Source organism: Nyctibius grandis, chromosome 4 (genome assembly GCF_013368605.1).
Source record: "Nyctibius grandis isolate bNycGra1 chromosome 4, bNycGra1.pri, whole genome shotgun sequence".
NCBI classification, from domain to species: Eukaryota; Metazoa; Chordata; class Aves; order Nyctibiiformes; family Nyctibiidae; genus Nyctibius; species Nyctibius grandis.
Genome location: NC_090661.1, coordinates 44,948,609 through 44,964,957, shown reverse-complemented (window position 1 = coordinate 44,964,957; position 16,349 = coordinate 44,948,609).

Below are 16,349 nucleotides of genomic sequence, written 5' to 3'. Positions count from 1 at the left end.
ACCGCCGCGCCTGGCCGCCCCGCACACGCGTCCTCTCCCTCCCCGTTGCTTCAGCCCGGTCAGGCGGCGTGTGGCCGGGGGCCGTCTCCGGGCCCTCGGCTGGTGTAAGACCGGCCCCGCGACTCCTGGACCCGCTCGGCGCCCCTCAAGCTCCCAGGGTTGCTGGGATGCTCGGGCGTGACCCTGCGCTGCCCGGGCAGTTTCTCTCCTCATCTGTGCCTATTGTGCTCACAACTGTGTCCTTTTCTCCCTAACCCGCGCCGTGTCCTCCAACCTGTCTGTTCCCCCTCCTTCCCTCTCCCACCCCTCCACCCCCGAGCCCACCTCTGTTCTCCTGGATATTTGGTTTCTTTCCCTTTCTCAATGTGTGTTCCTGATGTGGCCTGTCGGAAAAGCTCGTTTACTCTGCTCGGGTCTCCAGTGGTTTAAGGATAATGTTTATCAGAAGTGAACGTGCTCAACTTGTTTCCATTCAACTGCTGAGTGTGGGCTGAAATACCAAAGGTCACATCTACAGTGAGTCGGTAGAGGGCAGGGGGAGCCGAGAGGAATATGAAAACATTATAATGTACAAGAGCCTGTTGATCGCTTCTGACCTGCCTGGCAAAAAGATTATTTTTTTTCAGGTAGGAAATCATTGAGGAATTGGAGGGGAAAGGCGGCAGGGAGAGGACGGGGGGCGCGGGGTCTGGGTTACTTCACCCGGGGAAAGACACGCGTGTCCGGGCAGGGGGCTCGCCCCGAGGTGCGGACCTCTCTGCTGGAGGCCGCCCCGGCACGCACCCGCGCCCCCAACGCGGGGTCACCCCGGCTGGGCAAAGCAAAGCGAGGGGGGCTAAAAGAGACTCGGGCAAGGGCCATCCAAGAGCCGGGTTTCCCCTCCTGCTCCTTCCCTTCTGTGCCGAAGAAAGGGACTAAGCTGTGCCGTCCCGCACGGTGCTGCCGGAGCCCCGGGTGCTGGCAGCCGGTGTCCCTCCGGGGTCACTGCCTCTGCCTGCCTCCCTCCGGCTCTGGGGCATAGCAGAGGGGAGCTAGAGGCTGCTCCCCCGCCTCTCCCTTCCCTCAGACCCGGCTCTCTCGCCCTATCTCCTCCGCGAAACGGACTTGGCGTGAGTTGCCTGCAGCAAATCGCCTGTACGGCAGCAATCCCGGTGCGCGGCCGGTACCGGCGACGCGGCGGCCGGCAGCCTCCGGCTTCCCCCGGCCACGAGGGCCTTCTCCGGGGCTGGTGGGCCTCCAGAGAGTGCCCAGCCCCGGGCAAGGCTCCCTTGAGCCCTTCACTTAGCTGGAAGCGGGGTGCCGGCGCGGCAGCAGCCCGCCCCTCCAGCCGGGCTCCGGTTTGGGAGGAGGCCGAGGCCCCCAGCGCCGCCGTGCTCACCTCGATGTGCCCGGCTCCTGTCTCCCTGAGCCGCCTTCAGAGAGAGCCCGTCCTCCATAAGTGATGGAGTTCTTCGCTGAGCCCCAGCTTCCTCCGCTCTCCCACTGTAGGGAGAAATCAGCCAAGTTAAACGCGGCACACACCCCCAGCCCCGCTGAAGCTGCAGTTTTTTTAATGATTTTTTTTAAAAGAAGCTAACTCCCTCTCCTTCCCCGAGGGGAGGAGGCTACTGAGGAGCTGTTAAGGCAGAAGGATGCTCATATGGCAACATATTTTGTAAGTAGAAGCGGCCCCCGACCATTTCCGAAGAGCAAAGCGCCCCCACATGTGTAGTCGGGTGGCCAGGTTTCTCGAGGCGGTGTGGGGAAGGTGTGTGGCTGGGGTGGCGGAGGTTAGAGCCACACAGACGTGGTGCAGCTGTCGCAGGGACTGTCGCAGACTGTCGCAGCTGCCTTGTCTCCCCCTGCTCCTGCCATGCGGCGCAGAGCCGCAAAAACCTACCCTCCCGCCCCTCGGAAAGGGATGGGACAGTTTGGAAGGCAAAGAGCACCTTGGAGCCGGAGCAGGGGTGGGGAAGCAACGCGGTGGGGGTGTCGGAGAAGCTTTTGGACACCTCTGAAAGAAAGGAAGGTAAAAGTGGGCAGAGGCAGGTGGAAGGGCAGCGATAACCTTGGGCTGTGGCTGGAGGTGACCCACCCCGGAGGGAAGGTGCTGTGTGATGTAGAGAGAGATGAGACCCACGGAGATTTGAAACGGGGCTTTCGTTTTGCCCAGAGCTCTTCCTACACGCGGGCGTCTAAAATCACACGGGATCTCCCGGGATCGCTCCCATTTTCTGCGAGACGTGTAAGGAACCAAATGCAGGATGAAGGGGTCTTCGCTTGTCCCAGGCTGCCATGTGTATTTCCTTATGCGATAAAATAGCCGAGCCCAGCAGGTCAGCGACGGCACCGTGCCCTAGCAGGGCGCAGGAGGGGATGCGGGCCGGTGCGTGCGGCTGCAGGCAGGGACCGCCGCCCCTCCACAGACCCCTGGCCCCTTGGCGACCCCCGTCCTTCTGCAGGGGCAGGCCTGGGTTTCCACTTGTTCTCCCCTCTTCGGGGGAAAAAGGCTTTGTGGGAATGATCCTGGGACATGCTGTCGATCCTTCGTTGGTAGGTGTTGCGTCTCTTCTTTTATTTCTGCCCGCTGTCTTATTTTAGCACGCTAAAAAACTCGTGCTTGTACTTTTATGTTCACATAAACTGCCTGTGTTCACGTACGAAAGTACATGCGAATGCATGAGGGGATATTTTTACATTAATTGAATTAATATAATATTCAAACGTGCACGGAAATACTCGCAAAAACTCCAGAATTCCCACAAAATAATTTTTCTTTTGTCCCGTCCTCAAACTAGCTGGGGGGTGGATGGGGACAGTGCCATGTGTCAGCGTGTGATTTCAATTTTGTGAAATTGATTTGACGTCAGGGACAAGACGGAGAATGGAAATGTAATAGGATGAAGTTTTGTTTAACAAAGTTTCATCGGATACAAACAAGCCATGTCTGAACATTTCCTGCATACTTATGAAGTAATGGCGGGCAAAATACAGTCAGGTCTTGGAGTCACTTTGGCGATGACAGACCCCAAAATCTGAAGGGAAACGGAAGATAGCAAGAAATCAAGGATTTTGAGTGTTAAGCTTTTGGGGTAAGGACGCAACCTCCTGCAAATCTCCTTCCTGAAGTGCAGGAGCAAGGAAGATCCGTTTCAGCAGTTAGAAAATGTGCACGCAGTGTCGGGTTGTCCCGGCGGCTTGGCCGGAGCGCAAACATCTCTCCTGTGCTCGGGCAGCAGCTCCCCGCGGCTCGGCGCCGGCTGGTTCCAGCGCCCGGCCCGGCGGGGCTCTCAGCTCCCGGGGGTGCCGCGGGGAGCCGCCCCCTGGCCCCGTGGGAGAAGGAGCTGGCAAGGTCTGTAAAAGCTCAGGTGACCCGTGGCGAGTGCCTCTGGGCATTTGGCTCCTTCCCAGGAGAGGAGAGGGGACAGACAGACGCGGCTGCCTTGTCCGGGTTGACCCCCCCGCCTCAGGTCCGTGGCAGATCCTCTCCAGCGAAGGCAAGAGTAGGCGCCTGCACTTTGCTGGAAGACGCTGCGGACAGACGAACAGGTGAAATAAATGTACAGCAGTGCGAAAACGGGCGAAGAGCGGACCGAGCTTCCCCGCCAAAGCCCGCCGCGCCTCCCCCCGCCGCCGAGCCCCGGGGGCTGCCCCAGCTCAACCCCCCGGGGCGGGGGGCAACCCAGCCGGCCCGCGGCGGCGGTGCCACCGTCCTGCTCCTTCCACCTCCCTTGAATATTCAGATCGAGGTTGGGAGGGTTGAGGAGGGGGTGTCTTAATGATGTGTTAGTTGCTTGGACAGATTTAATAACTTTGCCGCCACTTGTTCTTAGCAACCCCTCTGGAAACCAGACAGTGTCTCATTAGGGCTTTCCTGGTGCAAACATTTGACTTGAATGAGCGGTGCTGAGTTAATTTCTCTTTGCACTAGGATTTGTTTAATGACATATAGGGAAATAGACAATTCTCACGGACCAGGCCATAAAGCTACAGAGGGCCAGATTTAAAAAGCATATTTTGTTCTAATAAAGCAATCGGGTTTTCATTTGTCACATGTTACATGAGTTTAGAGTAAATGAAAAAAATACCCCTATTGTTCTGCATTAAATTATAGGCACCAATTGGGAATTCCTAGGCTCCATTTCTGCCTTAGCTTCTGCAACACCTAGTACCAGTGCCACCTACAGGAATAATCTCATTTTCGAGCTGCTTTCGAGTAACCAGAAGAGTTTGAGAGTCCTGGTAGCTCTGTCATCTTCCTGGACACACAGCGGAAAGTCTGACTCCGAAAGTCGTTGTTTTCCTGCGTGGCTTTTGCTCGAGAGCACACACACACACACACACAACCCCCAGTGTGCACATGTGTGCAAACGCTCGCAGGCCCCCCTGTGCCAGGGCAGGTGGGAGGGACGGAGCCCTTCCCGCGGGGCCGGGGACTCGCTGTTAAGCAAAGGTAAGGGGCAGCACTGTTTGCTTACACCAGGCACTGTTTCGGGGTGTCGCTGGCGATGCCCCCCTCGGTGCCGGTGGGGGGGTGGCCGCCCGCCCGCTCCCTCTTGCCCCGACGGAGCCCAGCAGACCTAAGAGTACGGGGAATTTAGGATCTCGCCTGCACAGCGATCCAAAGCAACGCCGGTTTATCTCCTGGCTGTATTTTTATAAGCCAAACGCGGCTCTACCTTGCTCGCCTGCACACCTCGGAGCTTTGCCTTCGCCGGATGATTTATAACGAATGTCTCCGGAATTCCAGGGGAAGAATAATTATCCCCCCCCTCGCCTCTTTGGTGAGGCGGGGGGATAGTTATTGGCTTGGCTACCAGCGGGGTTCCTCCTTGGCTGCAGCCCTGCAGTCCCGCCGAGTGAGCCCGAAGGGGTTCGCCGGCTCTGGGGAGAGGGCGGCCGGGGGCGGCGGGCAGCGGCCGGGGCTGCGCTCCCGCAGGTGGCTCCGCCGGGGAGGAAGTTTCCTCACTTGACTTTGTGTCCACTAATCCTTTCCCACGGTTAAACCGACCCCCTGAGTGTTTGTCTTCGGGACTTAACGGCGGTGGAGGTCCTTCCTGATCAGGTTTGAAAGTGCGCCCTTTTTCTCTCGATCCTTTTTCTCTTTAAGGGTTTTCAGTTCCTATAGTTTTACGTGTGCATAAACGCCTTACCCAAAAATGTGTGTACGGATACCTTCATACTATGCATTATAGTCGTTGATGCCCTTGTTACTCTGGAAAGGAGATACCTCCGAGATGACCTGAGGTTTGTCTGCGGGTGGGGACATCGGTGTCTGCGGCTCACGGACGCGGCAGCCGAGCCAGATGGAAACAGGGGGGAAGGTGGGACACGCAGGGCCCGAGCGCGCCAGGATGGGGTCTGGCTGGAGGCATTTCCAAAGGAAAAGGGCTGTTAGCATTTTCCTCCGAAACCTCGTTTCTCCTTGCGTTATATAGTCACAAGACTCGGAGGATTGTTTTTTTTTTCCCCTGATAGGGTAGGAAATGCGATCAGATTTATGAAAGAAAGCAAGCTTTTTGGCCTACGCTCAAAGTTTTGTAGCCATTTTAATGTTTTACAGACTAGAGAAAACGCGATCGTTCCCGCTCCGAGGATTTCCTTTCGTTGTGAGAATGAAAAGGGGAAAGGGGGAGAAAGAGACGCGGAGGGAGCGCCGAGCTGCCCTGTCTCCCTGCCCCATCCCCTCCTGCCTTCCGCGGGTCCGCAGCGGCGCTCGGCGGTCGGTCCCCGGGGGGACCCCAAAGTCGCGCCTCTCGCTCCACTCCCCCAAGGGCCGGCGACATTAGTGATGCACATGAAAACAAACGATTTGCGGAGTGAAATTGCAAAGTCGTAATCGGGCTCGGAGTTCACTATCTGTTGCTGTTTTTTTATAAAGTAAACGAAAATTTCTGCCTCCCCGGCTTAAAGTTTCTGCGGTGAAACTCAGTGGTTTTTACAGGGCGGTTGCGGGCTCGAGCTCTATCCGCTTACCCCACGCGTGGAAATTAAAGTGTGATTTCACCCACGTTGCGCACCAGCCAAATGCCAGGTTGCAATTACCCCCAGCAGCCTGCGCTGCCGCTCCTCTGGCAAAAGCCCCTCACCGGGCCGGCCCGGGGGGCGTGGGGGGGGGGGCTCCGTCCGCCTCCGGTGGCTGCAGCCCGGCGGGACCGGGGCAGGGCAGCCCGCTCCCGCCGAGGAGCCGCTGGCCCCGGGCGTGCAGAGCTCGGGGGCCGCGTTTCGCACCGGGCCGTGTGGATTTCGTTTGCAAAATATTTCTCTCCTGCAACTGCGGTATATTAACTAAAAGGAGAAAACCCACCCAGCGCATTTACAACGTTGAGACACCGCAACGTTTAATGCACGAATAGTGATGTAAATATACAGCTATTTCGAGGGAAGAAGACCGCTGCCCCTCGCTACTGCCCACCTAACGTGGCTGCTCCCGGGGAGAGGCAGATGCCGCTCGGCACGGAGATGTTTTTCCCTCGGGCTTCTGGCGGCATCAGAAAACGACATTTAAGAGTGGCTTCTCCGTAGGTTTTCTACCAAACGCAGCAATAACGAGTAACGCAGGGACGATGCGGGGCCAGCCGCGGCGCTGAGGGGCATTTTGGCTTCCCTTGTCGCGCTGTGATTTTGCTGCCCCCCCTTTTCCGGGCGCTGCGAGAGCTGATGTCCGAGCCGCAGAGCCTTTAGTTGCCCGCCAAAGGGACCCCTCGCCGCCAACACCCCCATCCAGCCCCGAGGGAAGTGTGCGGCCCGCGGGCTGACGGAGAGGGGCGGCGTTCAGCCAGCAGCCTGGCACGTCGAGGCGATCCTTTGCCCCCTCTCGCAGCTGCCCGCTTCCAGCCCCACATCCTGGGCCACCCCCAGGGAGAGGGGGCAGCAGGACCAGCGCCTGGGCTGCAGAAGGGACTGCAAGAGAGCCCCGGAGCACCCCCGACGGGGAAAGCTTCCAGGCTGGAGAGCCCGATCCGGCCTTTGCAGCCCATGCACTGCCCTGGGACTACTTCCAGCGGCAGAGCTGGTGGGAGGGAGGTGAGGGAATTTTGCTGTGTACAAGCCCTGTGCACCGAGGCATGGTCTCAGCGACTATGGGCGGCTCCACACCGACGGCCAGCGGGGGCTTCTCGCTGCCTGACCCCGGCTCAGATTCCCTTGGGACATCCCAGTGCCACCGACTTGTCCCCGGCGACGGGGCCCCGTGTCACAGCGGACTGCTGCTCACCGCCTGTCCCCGCCACTGCCCCGGGACTGAGACGTGCTGCATTCACCCGGCCTTACTAGTGTTTTCCTTGACAGTTTTCCTCCTCCCCAAGGATGAGATCTGAGCTACCCCCATTTGGGATGCTTGTCCTCAGAGTGTTTTAGTTCATCTCAGGTGGCCCAGTAGGCAGAAGGTGCTCAGCAACGAGGCAGGGGAACAGAAGGGCCTTGTTGGGTGGGGGGGCTTTTCCACCTGCTCGTGGGAGACTAGGGCCTGTATGAATGGAAGAAAGGTGATGCCTAGGCCTCCAGAGAAAGTTTGCTGGCAAGACCTCCAAATATATCTGCTGCAAAAGTCACCATGCAGCCCTGCTGGAGATGTTGCACAGCAACTCCCCCGCACCCCTGTACCAGGGCTTGTCTGCACAGCAAAAGTCGATGTTTGTCCCAGATCAGGCAAACCATGGGTGCCCTCAGCGGGAGCGTGAGTCAGAAGCTCCCTGCAGTGCAGTGCGAGGTTTACTGCACATCTGCGACTTCCAGGATCGAGACCTGGAACCGAGACTCAACCCAGACGAGTGACCCTGTAGCTGCACAGACCTGCTGCCGGTTGCTGGGCAGAGGCAGGGTGCAGTGGCCGAGGTGGGGCCTGGGCACAAGTTCATAGACTGGTGCCCGTATCTACGAACTCAGCGATTTAGGAACTCAATCCAGCTGCTTCCGTTCATTGTCAAAACCTGCAGATATTTGTCTGATGTCTCTCTTGTGTCATCCAGAGTACAGCTTCTTAGTCTCTGGATATCAGAGTATGTCTCTTCACTTATGTACAAACACCCTCCACTTATAATAGGAGTAATAGATTAAATGTCACTTAGGGGGAAAAAAAAGCAAACAACATCCCGTTGTTCTTCACATTTGAAGGGTTTGTTTATTCTTTGTATGCACACAATTTAGAACGAAGGCAGGGACTTCCATGGGATTTGAAGAAGGTGCCCTTTTACCTTGTAGTTTTTAACCTGTATCTTCCACTAGTAAATTGTGACTATCAAGAGAAAAAATAATTTATCAGTTATAAATCTCACTCGTTTTAAATATAGTTACAAGAGCAAATAATTGCAGGGTTCCAAATAGGAAATCCATTTAGAAGAATCAAACCATCATAGATGAATTATTAATGTATTGCTATTGTAAATTAACAACCATTTTATATTTGGACAGTTGCAGCACGATAGAAGATACAAAACACTATCAGGACCAGCTTTGTATATTAATATGCATAAAACTTTCTTTTAAAATGTGCTTGGTTTCTTCAGGAACAAAAATGCTTTAAAACTTCTGAACCTATTACTTTCAGTATTTCTGTGCTTATACACATAAAGTACAGTTTCTCACTTACAAACAAATCTCAACATACTGTTCCAAGAAACACTGTGAAAGATGTGGGTCTACACTGGGAATGTGGTGAGGATTTATACAATAAAAATAAAATTTAGCTTGGTTTTCAGAAACATTTTTATGAAAAATCAGCTAAAATTTTTGTGCTCGTATTTCCCAGTTAGTATTTTCTTTTAATGTACAGGTGCGCATTAAAATTGGTCTCCTTTATATGTATACATGTATATGGCTATATGCATATGAGCGCTCGCTCGTTGGACTGAGGGGGAGGTATTAGGCTGTCAGGACGTCCAAATTCAGTGGCAGCGGGGAAAGGACTTTAGAGGCTCGGACATCTGTCCTAGTGAATCGGCGTGGAAAGGCCGACCGCGGGTAACGACGCTTGCCCCAAGCGCCCGGGTGTGGGGGGGAGCCCGAGCCCCGCCGTGACACCGAAGGACCCCACGGGCTCTCTCTCCCAAGACACTCGCTTTCCGAGCCCCCGGGGGAGACCCGCCCGATGCCAGCTCAAGGTTACCGCATGAAAACTGCAGAAAGCAACCGGGTGAGCAGGTCCCGGGCCGCGGCGCCCATCGCAGCCCCTGCTGCCCCGCTTTTGACGGCTCCGGCTGCCGGGGGAGCACAGAGAGCCCCCGGGGCCGAGAAATGCCCCCTCTTTCTCTGCCGGTGGGAAGGACTGCAGTATGCGCCAGTCCTTTCCCAGAGCACGATCCATATATAGTTGTATATATATTTGTTTTGTTTCATTTTTCAGGGTAGTTGTGTCTTAAACGAACCGGGACGTTTTCTGGGAGCGGAAGGCGGTTCCTTCCCCAGGAGCTTTGCCGGAATAACCTGAGCAACATTTGCCCCCGGCTCCTGCTCTGGTGCTCCCCGGCTGCGTGCTTAAAAACAACGCGTTTGTTCCTGCTCGTTTATTTTTCTCTTGGTGTGCTTTGGGACTCCCTAAATAAGCTGCCGGTAATATATCTAAATCCCTTCTGCCGTCAGAACCAAATGCAGCAAATGCGGGCGCTTCTGATTCTCTTTTTTCCATCCGCTTGAATCTTTGAGCTGTATGGGGAAGGGGTGCGGGGAGACACCACAACGATGTGGACAGAGTGAGAGAGAGAAACATATTTTCTTGAGTCTGGAGAGTGACGTTTCTCCCGGCAGGAGCCCCAAGCCCGCGCAGGAGGGGGCGGTGGTGCCGGGCCCGGCTGCGGGGAGCCCTCCCTTCCCCCGCCGGGGCGGGCGGAGGGGCAGCTCCGCTCCGCCGCTTTGCCAAGGTGTTGCTTGCCTGGAGGGGCTAATGTGCTATTTCTGCAGTATTTTTACACATTGCACGGTAGGAAAAAGGCGTCCGCTTTGCGTGAGCACCGTGAAATACCTGGCAAGAGAAACAGCTCTGCCTGCCACCCACTGTCTTCGGGGCTGCCTGAATTTACTGGGAGGGGAGGCAGGAGCTGTGGGTGCACCACGTCTTTGTTTCTTAGGGAAACCTAGTTTTATTCTGTTGCCGGGTTGATACTAAGAGTGATTAGCGATATGGAGCAATACTCGCCTCGTCCTGCCTACCGGAGATGGCTCTGGGAGCAGCTGCCCCCACTCCGAAATGCCCCGTGTGTGGGTCTGACACTGGGGAGCCCGGAGGGGGCTCAGGGTCGGACCTTGGTGCCAGGGGGACCCCGGCCGTCCTGGTGGGGAGATGTACCTCCCAGCTGTGGTGTTTTTTGTTTTTTTTTTCTCAGGTCTTGGGTAAGCACCTACAGGGGAGAAGGAAAGAGACAGGTAACGAAAGGTCCCTCTCCTGGCGCTGAATTGCAGTCAGTGTGCCTGCCCCATCAACACCATCACGCTGCAGCCTTTGCCCACCAGACAGGCTCTGGGGCCAGGCCCAGAGCTGGGACGGAGGGTGACCCCATTATCTAGCAGTGACTGCAGTGTGGCCTGATCTCTGCTGCTCCTGCAGCCGCAGTTGTCCGGCTTCCCCTTCTGTCTACCAGCCATCCTTTTAAAGTGCAGCTTCTCATTTAAAACAGAGAAACAGCTCGGCAGCCTCCCTGAAGTCAATGTGGTGTGTGGTTAGAATAACCCTTGCTTGCTGAGAGATTGGGGTGGAGGAAAGTCTGAGCCCAACTGTGCTGCGAATTTTCCATTTTCGTTTTTCAGTCAGAGAAACTGGTTGTTTCCAACATGGAAAGTGCTCCAGGCCTCTGCGTGATTAAATTCATCTGCAGCATTGGGATGGGACTGGCAGTGACAGAGAGTGAGACTGGGACTTTCTGCTGGGTCATGACAAGGCTGCAGGCATTGTAATTTGGAGAGTATTCATACACCAAAGGGTTATCTCTCCCTCTGGATCCTTCCCCATCTCCCATCTGAACATGAAGGTAATCCTGGGCTAAGTGCAGTGTTTGTATCTAACACTCCCCTGTACGTTTGACTCAGTCACACAATTTTGAGAATAACTAGTAAGCTGTGAAAGACAGATTCAAGCATTATCATTCATCAAGCTTACAGTGGCATCTCCTTGAAAGAAGGTAAATCCGATGTTGATAGTGGTGATGATGATTGTCTTATTTGCTGTAACACAAGACCACAGGGAAGAAGATCAATACACTTTAAAGCAACAGGGTACCTTTCACTGACAGCTGTTTTCTCTTTTTTCATCCTTCCCTCTACCAGTCCCAGGATTACAGTTTTAACATTATGCTTTCCCTCCTTCTCTGGTATCAATATTGCACTTGAATGAGATTACTCTCAACCAAACAAGGGCTTCTTTGCTAACAGTCTCTGTCCTTGAAGCCCTTTTTTACTTTACCAGCCCTTCAATACTATGGAAGTCCTGTAGTCCTTCCTGAGTTCCAGTCAGTCATCTGACTCCTTTTGAAGCATTTAAGAAATCTTCTCTGATTTCTTCTCCTCTTCCTTCAGGTTATTATGTTTGTCAGCATGCAAGGAAGCAAACCTGAAAACCTTTCCAGTAATCTATGGAGCAACAGTCCCTTCCAGCTGATCTTAGTGCACAGAAAGAACAAGTCCTCTCAGACAAACTAGTGTGTTAAAGCCATCAAGGAGATCTGCTGTGCCCCCAGAGTGGGCAGAGTTCAGCCTTCCCTGGGCTGCCAGTGGGTGTGGAAGCTACCTGGCACTGGCATGCCTGGAATTTCACACGCAGTGCCCGACACTTGCACAGTCAAGCCCAGGTTTCCAGGTATTTTCTTTCTGGGCTTAATTCCACCATCATGCACCAGAGCAAGTAATATCTTATTCGGCAGTGAATTTCACTCAGTCTTAGTAATGAAGATAGATGCAACAACAACAATAATAGCTCTTTACCCGCATCCTTTCCAACACTCCCTACATAGCCTCCCCATCACAAAAGCAAACAGAAGCTCCCAGAAAGCAGCAGCAAGTTCAGAGAGATCTGGCTCCTCACCAGTTCTAATTTTGCCAGGTGGTGCTTGCTTCAAGAGCTCAAGCTATAGCTTGAGCTATAGCATATCCTTTCTAGTATTGAACTGGGAAGACACAAATTCTTTTATGCAATGGAGAACTAAACACTTTTTAAATAAAGTTAAGAGTACTGACTTTTGTGTATACTGCTTCTAACATGTATCTACCTAGCCTCAGCTTCCAGAGACCAAAAATTAAAATGACTTCATCTTCTAATGGTTGGACTCGATGATCTTAAAGGTCCTTTCCAACCAAGACAATTCTGTGATCCTGTGATTCGAGACAAAAATTCTCTATATTTCATAACAGCAGTGTATTACAGCTCTTGGCTCAATATCCTGCTCTCCCTCTGTCCTACCCTTCTTTCTGTTCCTGTACTGAAGCCTTTGAGAGCTATATGTGGACACTGGGGAACAGTTCTTGTGCCTGTTAGCAACTACAATAACTTGAGTACCTCAGCGTGGTGCAAGGTGAGCCCATTCAGGCCACGTGTAACAGCTGGATAACTGGGCACAGCACCTCAGTAGCAGCTTGCTCTGTGCATGATTATTCATCCCAGGCTCTTCTGAAATACTTTTCTGATTTTTTGTTGTCTTCCATTTTGGTGACATCCAGCTCCATATTACAAGGTGCTGAGTAACAGCTTATGAACCCTATCAAGTAATGGCTCCGGAGTTTGTTTACCAGCATCCAGTAGAGACTCCAGCTTCTCCGTAGAGACAGAAACTGAGCCCAGGCTTATCCAGGTATCAAGCTGTCACATTCCTTGGGGCCTGCAGAGCAAACTGGCCTTTGTGAAGAATGTTTACCATGAGTGTAAGGCAGCTGTGTTTAGAGAGTCATTTCAGGAAAGTCTAGAAATAGCCAGCTGGATTTCCATAACAGATTCGTACCTAATTGTAAGGGAAGAAAAACTGTTAATCAGTCAAAGATTTGCATCCATCACAGGTAGTACAATGAAATGGCAGTGACAAGACTCAGAGTCAGAGTCAAACAAGGATGCAGGGAAGACTTCGGGGTCTGAATGTCACTCAGCTCTACCTCAGGTTTTAATTTATCAATTATTTCTGGATCTGTTTCTGAAACATTAATAGAGGAGCCAATTGGTGTAATCCTGATCTCTGTGCCAGTGGTAAGTATTCCCACTCAGTGGGACTGTCATTAGCTTTAGATTCTTGCTGTGTCAGCATTGTGCCTACAGCCCATTTTTTGCAGCTTCCAACTTAGTAGTCGTGGAAAGATATGCTGTCAGATTTAGAATACAGGAGAGTGCTGGTCACAGAGGCTTATCCCAGCTTCAGGACAAGAGTAAGTTTCTACTATAAACAATATCCTGTGTGTAAGGAATTCTGTCCATTTTTTGTAAATTGCATCACTCTCCATCTCAAACATCTCCTTTTCCATGCCACCCCCAGTACCAGAGGCAGCCAAGCATAGCGTGTGGAAGAGGACTGAGCAAACCATGAGGGAGCTTATTAAGGATGTGCAATTTACTTTGTACATCTACAGAGCACCGACTCTGGAGTATACTGCGTTTAACTCACTTAGATAGTATCTAGGCCAGGCAGGACAGGTCCTTTAATTGAACAGACAAATAGATCAGTTGTATTTTGGTTTGCTTGGGGGATTTTTTTTTTTCTACAAATAGGTTCTGTTTGTCAATGTCTCCTACAGGCTTTGGGGGGAACATTTTAAAGCTTGTTTTAATCACCTCCTTCCAAAGGTGAAACTCTTCTCATCTCCTGTAACTAACCCAAACTTTCAAAATTTTCCAGAACAGAAAGTTGCAGAAATATCTAAGGCATGAATTCTTCATAATTCTATCAAATCCTTTGCTTGTTCACTTCCATTTTTAACCTCACTGACAATGAAGATTTTTGTCTCCCTCTTGACCTTGTTCTCTACTTTTGCTGCTGGCATTTATTTATGACTAAAACATTAAGTTATCATTACAGCAAAACTGGGTAAACTAACTGCAAAAATTATATTTACTAACCAAAGGAAATATTCAGTTAAGGTGATAAACAGATGAAGTAATTCAGATAAAGATTTATTTTCTCCATGTGAGTGCAAAATACAATATTCTGGAAGCCATAGGGCCAAGTTCTGCCTTATTATTCACCTGCTCTGCTTTCCAAAGAGGGTAGGAGCTACCAGAAGGTATGGAAGAGGCTTACAAAAAAAGCTTATAAAGCTCTATAGCAGATGACAATTGTCTTAGCTTAAACACTAGCAGCTTATGCTTTCACTCTGGAGTTCCTTGAGACAGTTCTTTGATTTATGATGGTTCAAATAGTAACTGGCAAACACACACGTGCAAAGGAGCCACAGAAGGCAGCAGCAGCCAAACACAGACATCTGAAGGCAGACGTTTGTTTATGAAGTAAAACTGCAAATAATCCCTTTTTTTCCCCCCTTCCCTTAAGTAACTGCCGTTCAAGAGGTGGTGGAAATACTGGAAGGGAAAAAAATTAGTCCTCAACTGTGCAGGGTTTCACTAGGAGGAGCCATACCATATGTAATGAATGTGCAGAGCTGTTTGCAATTAGTATACATCAGAACTGCTCCCAGAGCAGCATTTTTGCTATTGCCATTTGTCTTTTTAATAAAGACTTTTCAAATAGATCAGAAGGAAAAAATGACTCAAGTTACTGTGATCCTTTGATTTCTCAGGATGTTATTTTCATAGACTTCATTCTGCCATCAAGAGGATAGTAAGTATAACTACCATATCACGTACACATTTTATGTAGGACTGTAGTATTTTATAAAATATTTCTGTATCTTCTTGTACGTTTTGTACAACAATGAGCACAACTGGACACGATCCTGCCTGGTGCTCCACCTGCAGTAGAAACAATAAGCAATAATAACACTATGGGGAGTCAGGAGTGGGAGCACGACTTATTACTTGAGCTCTGCAGTTGTTCATCCCTAGGGAAAGTGCAACTGTATCTTCAAGGTACTGAAAATGGCACAGAGCCACCCTGCTCCAGGTTGGGAAACAGAGAAAAAGAAAGGTGAGTGAAGATGCAGACTGCCTTTGGGAGGGAGCTCTCTGGGGTTATTGTCACTGCCTTTTTCCTTCGGGAAGCCCAAAAGTCCCTGTGGGCTTGTCCTTGGAGAAGACAGCTACAGCTCAGCCTCCTGTTTTACCTCTTGGACTGCTGTGTGCCCCCAAGGTGAGTAATGCTGCATGCCTGCTTCTAGGTGCAGGAGTAAAGGTCCATAACTTCCTCCCACTTCCGTTTAGAAATTTTTTTCAGGCAGGAGTAATCACTTTTCCCAGCCAGTAAAATCCTGAAGGCTCATGGCAGACAGGTGGCAATACCGTATGCTGGAAGCACAGCTGCTAGTATCTGTAACCTTGCAAGCCACACACCAAGGTCTTCCAATGGCTGAGAGCCTCAAGGCATGTACTATACTCTTCAGAGAGTGGAGGGAAAAGTCTACTTTGGAGTGATCCACAGTGATGGTAAAGGGCCATTTACTTGAATGAGCTAGGAGTTGAACCTGTGTGGGTAGCTGACCCTGTAGAGGACTGATAGATATCAGCACCAGGAACCCTTGCTGGGTCACCTCCACCCACCATAAGGGACTTGGAAAATCCAGTGAATTCTCCACCAGCATTGTTCTGCATTTCTCTATCATAGGAACCACAGCTGAACTGTTCGAAGTCACTGAAGTGTTTACTTTTCAATTTTGTACTGTGTTAGGGGTCCAAGCTAGGCTAATAAAGATGTAAGAGAACAAAAAACCAAATATCCCATTTGCACGTTTTCGATGAGCATAAAGACATAAAGTTTCTTGCATGTGTAGAAAAAGTCACTTATTTGGCTCTTTGAGTCTGTTTTTAAGGAAAAAATTGCAACTTTCTTCCAAAGTAGCATTTAAACATTCTCTTTACAGTGTGCTCCTTACAAATGCAGGCTGGGGTCTTAGATGTTGCCCTGCTTAAACCTACTGTATTTATTCTGTTTGCAGACTGACTCCATTTAGATCTCTGTGAAATGAGGGTGACCCGACTTGTCATCATCAAAGGAGCTGTTGCAAGGATATTAGCAAGGCACTAGAATATGGGAGGGACTGGAAACATTCCTGGGAAGGTTTTAGCCCAGTGGTGGAAAATACGTTTGTGCTATTATTTTCGCACAAGTGTCTTCTATAATGCTGAGGTTTGCTATCAAATATAATATAAATTGCACATCTGGTTGGAGGAAATAAATGCAATAATGCTTCAAAGACTATCTGTCAGGCTTAAAAAGCAAAGAGATGAGGATTTATTGGTGTTGTTATTATTAACAGAAAAGCCTTGGAATCTGAAAATAGATCAGGGTTATAGG